Source organism: Lontra canadensis, unplaced genomic scaffold, assembly GCF_010015895.1.
Source record: "Lontra canadensis isolate GAN:19392208 unplaced genomic scaffold, GSC_riverotter_1.0 scaffold13, whole genome shotgun sequence".
Lineage (NCBI taxonomy): Eukaryota > Metazoa > Chordata > Mammalia > Carnivora > Mustelidae > Lontra > Lontra canadensis.
In genome coordinates this window covers 25,069,393-25,075,039 of record NW_022631007.1, presented here as the reverse complement: position 1 = coordinate 25,075,039, position 5,647 = coordinate 25,069,393, and the positions used below count along the sequence as shown (strand labels likewise).

Sequence of the window (5,647 nt, the reverse complement as noted above, 5' to 3'; positions counted from 1 at the left end):
AGGCAGGCAGAGAGAGAGAGAGAGGGAAGCAGGCTCCCTGCTGAGCAGAGAGCCCGATGCAGGACTCAATCCCAGGACCCTGAGATCATGACCTGAGCCGAAGGCAGCGGCTTAACCCACTGAGCCACTCAGGCGCCCCAAGGATAGGGTTTTGAAGAGGAAGATCCTGTAGTTTGAAGAGAAGGATCATATTTAACTGCAGAAAAAGAACTAACTTTACAGTTTTGTTGTCTTTGTCATTTTGTGTAGACTAGAACCTAATTTGGGATGTTATAAAAAAGAGAAATTGGTTTGAGATGTAAAGATTTTAAACAATTTTTAATTCATATTGTTTCAGAATGTATAGTTTGTTGTTCCAATGTTTTTTGTTTGTTTGTTTGTTTGTTTTGTTTATTCATCTATTCAGGGGGAAGAACAAGATGGTGGAGAAGTTGGAGACCCTGTTTCAGACGGTCCCCTAAAGTGAGCTAAATATCTACCAGAACAGTCTGAACACCCGTGAAATCAGCCTAAGATGTAAGATTATACACTTCTGGATCTCTACAGGGGCAGAAGACATCAGTGGAGAGGACGCAGCTTACCTGGATCATGGTTGATATATTCAGCTATAAATCCACTCAACTGCCTCTCACCGAAATGACTAGGAGGAGGAACACCCAACAGAGGAAAAATTCAGAGACTGTGCCCTCTGCCGCAGAACTATTGGATATGGACATAAACAGTATTCATCTGTTCATTCTTTTATGTAACGATAGTTGTTTTTTGAGCTTACTATATGTCAAATTACTATGTGTAATTGTATTACATGTATTATTTCCTTAATGTCTTCTAAACAACACTTTGAGACAGGTAATTATTATCCATGTTCTCCCAGATAAAATAACTAGCTTAGACATTAAATTAGCTATATTACATGCTAATAAATGATGTGTGTAGGAGTTGAGGAGTTTGAGAGACAGCAAACAAATAACAAGTACATGAAAAACTAGTACATGTAAAAAAGAATCAAAGTAAGTGATGTGACAGAATAATGAGATTTGGGCACAGGAGGGCAGAGATTATGTGTCAGGTGGTTAGGGACGAATTTAGGAGGAGGTGACATTTGAGGGAAAACCTGTAGGATAAATAGCAGTGAGCTATGCAAACGCTAGTGCAAACTTCCTAAACCAGCAAAAGCTTGGAGGGTTTGATGAAAAGAAAAGGGAAACCCTGCTAGCCATGTCTCAAGTATAGTCCTTCTCCTACGAAAGCTTGGTCTGCTTAGAGATCTAGCACAGAGGAAGAACAAGTAGTTCTTTCTTAAGTTCTATTCAATTTTCTCATTCTCCCCATATCAGCAAGTCCTGGGTACTGGAGTATCTTCTGTCCTTTTTAATTTCACATGAAATTTCTCTCTCTAGCCTTTCTCATCCAAATTCTTCTCCTATAGGTGTACATACAAAGGTTCCACAGCATTTAACTGAGAAAAAAATTCTTTCTATATTCAGTTTTTATTAAGATCAGAATCTAGATTAGGTTAAGAAAGAACATGTTTCTTTAATTCCCTTGAACACTAATCCAGGTTTAATTAATATACATACTCAGGTTAACACCAAAACAAATTTATCATAAACACTATCCTCAAGAAGTTTAAAGTCCAGTATAATAAATGTTTAAAAATATTTACTTTATTTATTTTTTATATCCCATCAATCATTCTGCCTTGTGATTCCACTATCTTTGGAACCTGTGGACTACTCAGAGAAAACAAAGAAGTAATAATTCATGCTTAAGTTTCAAAAGTAATTTTAAGTTAAGGAAAAATAGTATTAAAAAACAAACTTTGTTGAGAAAGAAAATAGTGTTCAAAGTCTCAGAAGTTTGCCTAGATAAACTGTAAATATAGTTTCATATATATATATATATATATATATATATATATATATATATATATTTGGAGATCTTAGAGTCTTATAAAGGATGGTGTATGGAGATTACAAGACATGTACAAAAAGTTCTTATCCAAATAGCAGGGGAAAAATTTTTTTTGTTCTGGTGGTATGAAAGTATAGAAACCTTAAAGAACCAGGGGAAAGAGATATATCCCAGGCAGCTCTCTTTAGCCTTGGTCCTAGTTATAGAATGATGGGAGAAATGAAGACAATATATAATTGAGATAGAAACCAAAATTAGGGAGTTTTGTGCCTCCTTTCCTCTTGGGAACTCTGGGAATAAGACTGTCACTATAGGTCACCATGTACTTGTGAGCATTACACAAATTTAGGGTATATTAGTCAAATTATAGTCTATCTCAGATGCATTTCTGGAAGTTGTACATTGCTCAACTGTAATTCTTGAATATAGTGTCTTTGACTACCTGCTCATCCCAGAACAGTAATGGTTGCATGAAATATTTAGGTAAAGAGGGACCAAAAATAATTCTCATGAGTCTCCTTCTTTCACATGTGATGGAAAGGATTTGAAAAATTCCACATATCTCCAGTTGAGGAGTGCAGAAGGATGATATTAATGTTGGGGATTAAACAGGCATCAGGACCAGGCCATGGGAGATTTTTAACACCAATGAGAAAAGAAGGAGATCCTGGAGAGCAGGTGAGTGGACAAGTTTCCTGAGAGAAATTACGATTCCTTTCCCTAAGGAGGGAACAGAATAGGCAAATTAAACTGCAGCCGCTTCAGCATGAACCAGTGAGGACAGAGGCTGCTTGCTCCTTACAGGCTATTAGGATGAAACACCAAAAGGGAAGTAGAGCACAAAATCCCTTTTACAATGCCATGAGGGGTGGCCAGCTTTTCTTTGCACCCAGATACCATCTTGGGAAGGAAAAGATACCTTGAAAGGGAATTGAACTTTGATTTATTTTCATAATTACCAGAAATGGATGATTCTGAACCAGAGGAGATGAAATTAATATTATTTGTAAGATGGAGTGTTTTATTACTTTCTTCCTTCTGGATCCCTCTCACAATAAAATCAGTTTCTTTTTTTCCCCCTTCACCTCCATATATGCATATGGTACTAAATATAACACAAGATATCTAACAAAGTTTTAATGAAGTGGATTTGAGTTCAGAGGAAAACCAGATTCTTTATAGGTGGAAGTAATCTAGTTTTATTAAAATCTGTGAGCTGCTTTTGTTTTTTTCACTTTAAGAAAGAGTTTCCACAATAGATGTTCAGTTAATTTATGTACTTGGAGCTTTTTATGCCTTATTGATCAACTTTTAAGACTCATTTGGATTTTGAAGAGATAGTGGTTTCAACAATTAAAGAGGGATTAGTTTTATTACTGAGAGTTGGATTCCATTTTGTTTTCCAAATGCATTAAATTTCTCCACTGTGTAAAGAAAGTAGAGGCCTAGATAGATTTTCATGGCCTCAGTGGGTTAGTTACCTAGTGCCAACAAAATTGCTTTAGAGTTTTCCATAGAAAATGGGGTAAATGAGATCTTTTATTAGTATCTACAATAAACTAAATTTAAATTTCTAGCAATAAAATTTAGTTTATTCTAGTAAGGCTTGGTTTCATTTTTTCTTTCATGTTAATTCTTTGGAGAACTATCGTCCAAAAATTGTGTTCTTAAGGTGATCCACAAGCAGTATTTAAAATGTTTATCAACTGTTACATCTTATTAGCAATCAGTTAGAGTCACCATAGACTGAAATGAAACAATATGGCTCTCTGGACTAGGGCCAGCAGATCGTTTGCCCTGGTTTGGGGTAAATAACTTCAGCTTGATTTAGTGTTTATTAGAGTTGACATAAGTTGCACCAAAATTTGATATTACTATGAAAAATGGGATTTTCTGATACTTTACTTACTTTTTGGGGAAAGGCTCACATACCCATCAATTTCCGAGGTCCTGGGCCATATATAACTAGGAAAATTGAGTTCTTTGCTTGCTCTCTGTTTAGCTTGCTAATGCAGACAAAAGAGAAAGATATTGTTGTAGTATAATAACAGAGGAGTTATATAATGGGGACAACCAATCTCAGCAGGAAAGGGCTTGATTTGTGTTATAAATTATTTTCATGGAAGCTAGACCAGTAAGGACAATTTTCCTTTGTGTCTTTTCCAGAATCTGGAAGTCTGTTCCCTTTTCTTCAGGTCATTGGTAGATAGACTACACAGGCCAAAGCATAGTGGAGGAAGGCTCAACCTTGGTGGAATTCAGAGGGAATAAAGTGCAAGGAGATTTCAGAGGACAAGGAGAGGAGTGCTCAGAGAGGGAAGTGATCCTCAGTGTCCACAGGAAACTGTCCCTGAGAGGGAATGGCAAGCATACATCTATATTCTGCACCAGCTCCTGGGCACTTTGCATGTCTTATTGTCCAGTGGTAGTGTTTTTAGTAATGGACTGCATATTTTCATTCTTCCTAACATTAAGGGCATAGCTTAATAATGCATGTGCTTGTCTTCCCTGTTGTGAATATTAGGACAAACTTTGAGGATTGCTTGAATTGTGTTTTCCCATCAGCACCTACCACAGTATCTGACACGTTCTCAGTAAATGAAAAAATTACAGTGAATGAAATTCCAAAATTATGTATTCATTCTTTATGACTCTGAACATCAAATTTTCATCTAGTTATTGGCCAATGGATCCTTCTAGGGCACTTGAAGATCCAAGGTGATCAAGATGCAATTTGACAAGGTTCTTTAAAAGCAAACTCCAGGGCACTCCAGGTAAAGATGGAGTGCAGTTACAGCTTTTCTCAGACTACATTCAGCCTATCTGGTAGACCTGTCCAGACTGAAAATGTTTTGGCTGTTGTAGGTGGAGGAGCTCCTTTGGTGGAAATTAAAGCTGCAAATGGTGTGGTATTAGCAACTGAGAAGAAACAGAAATCCATTCTGTAAGATGTGTAAAGTATACACAACATGGAACCAATTACCAGCCGTATAGGCTTGGTGTATAGTGGCATGAGGCCAGATGACAGAGCGCTTGTGTACAGAGCTCTAAAACTAGCTTAGCAACACTATCTCATTTACCAAGAACCCGTTCCCACAGCTTAACTGGTACAGAGAGTAGCTTCTGCGATGTAAGAATACACGAAGGTAGTATTCATCCATTTGGAGTTTCTGTACTAATTTGTGGTTGGAATCAGGGGCAACCATATTTATTTCAGTCAGATCTATCTGGAGCTTACTTTGCCTGGAAAGCCACAGCAATGGGAAAGAACTACGTCAATGGGAAGACTTTCCTCTAGAAAAGATATAATGAAGACCTGGAACTTGAAGATGCTAATCATACAGCCAGATTAACCCTAAAGGAAAGTTCTAAGGGCAAATGACAGAAGACAGCACAGAGGTGGGAATCTGCAATGCCAGATCCAGGAGGCTTACTCCCATTGAATTTAAGCATTGCTTGGCTTCCATAGCCTAATAACAAAGGGACTGAAAAATCCGGAATTTCAGAGAATCCCCCAACTTAAACATGTTTAAAGTATGTTTTGTTTTACAGACTTTTTACATACTTATTTCTGCATCGTTTGATGATGTTTTTAAAATGACACTTATAAATTATAATAAACTGTTAAATAAAAAAATACATAGATGCAAACTCCAAATGTTGTATGAGATTTTTTATCTTCTTTTCTTTTTCCCCCCAAGTTATAAGAAAAAAGAAACTTTAAAAAAATCTC

The 5,647-nt window shown here is 36.7% G+C and overlaps 1 pseudogene; it reads left to right on the top strand.

Moving 5' to 3' along the window:
• Positions 1-4,694: 4,694 nt before the first annotated feature.
• LOC116867936 lies at positions 4,695-5,388 on the top strand (annotated as a pseudogene).
• Positions 5,389-5,647: the final 259 nt, after the last annotated feature.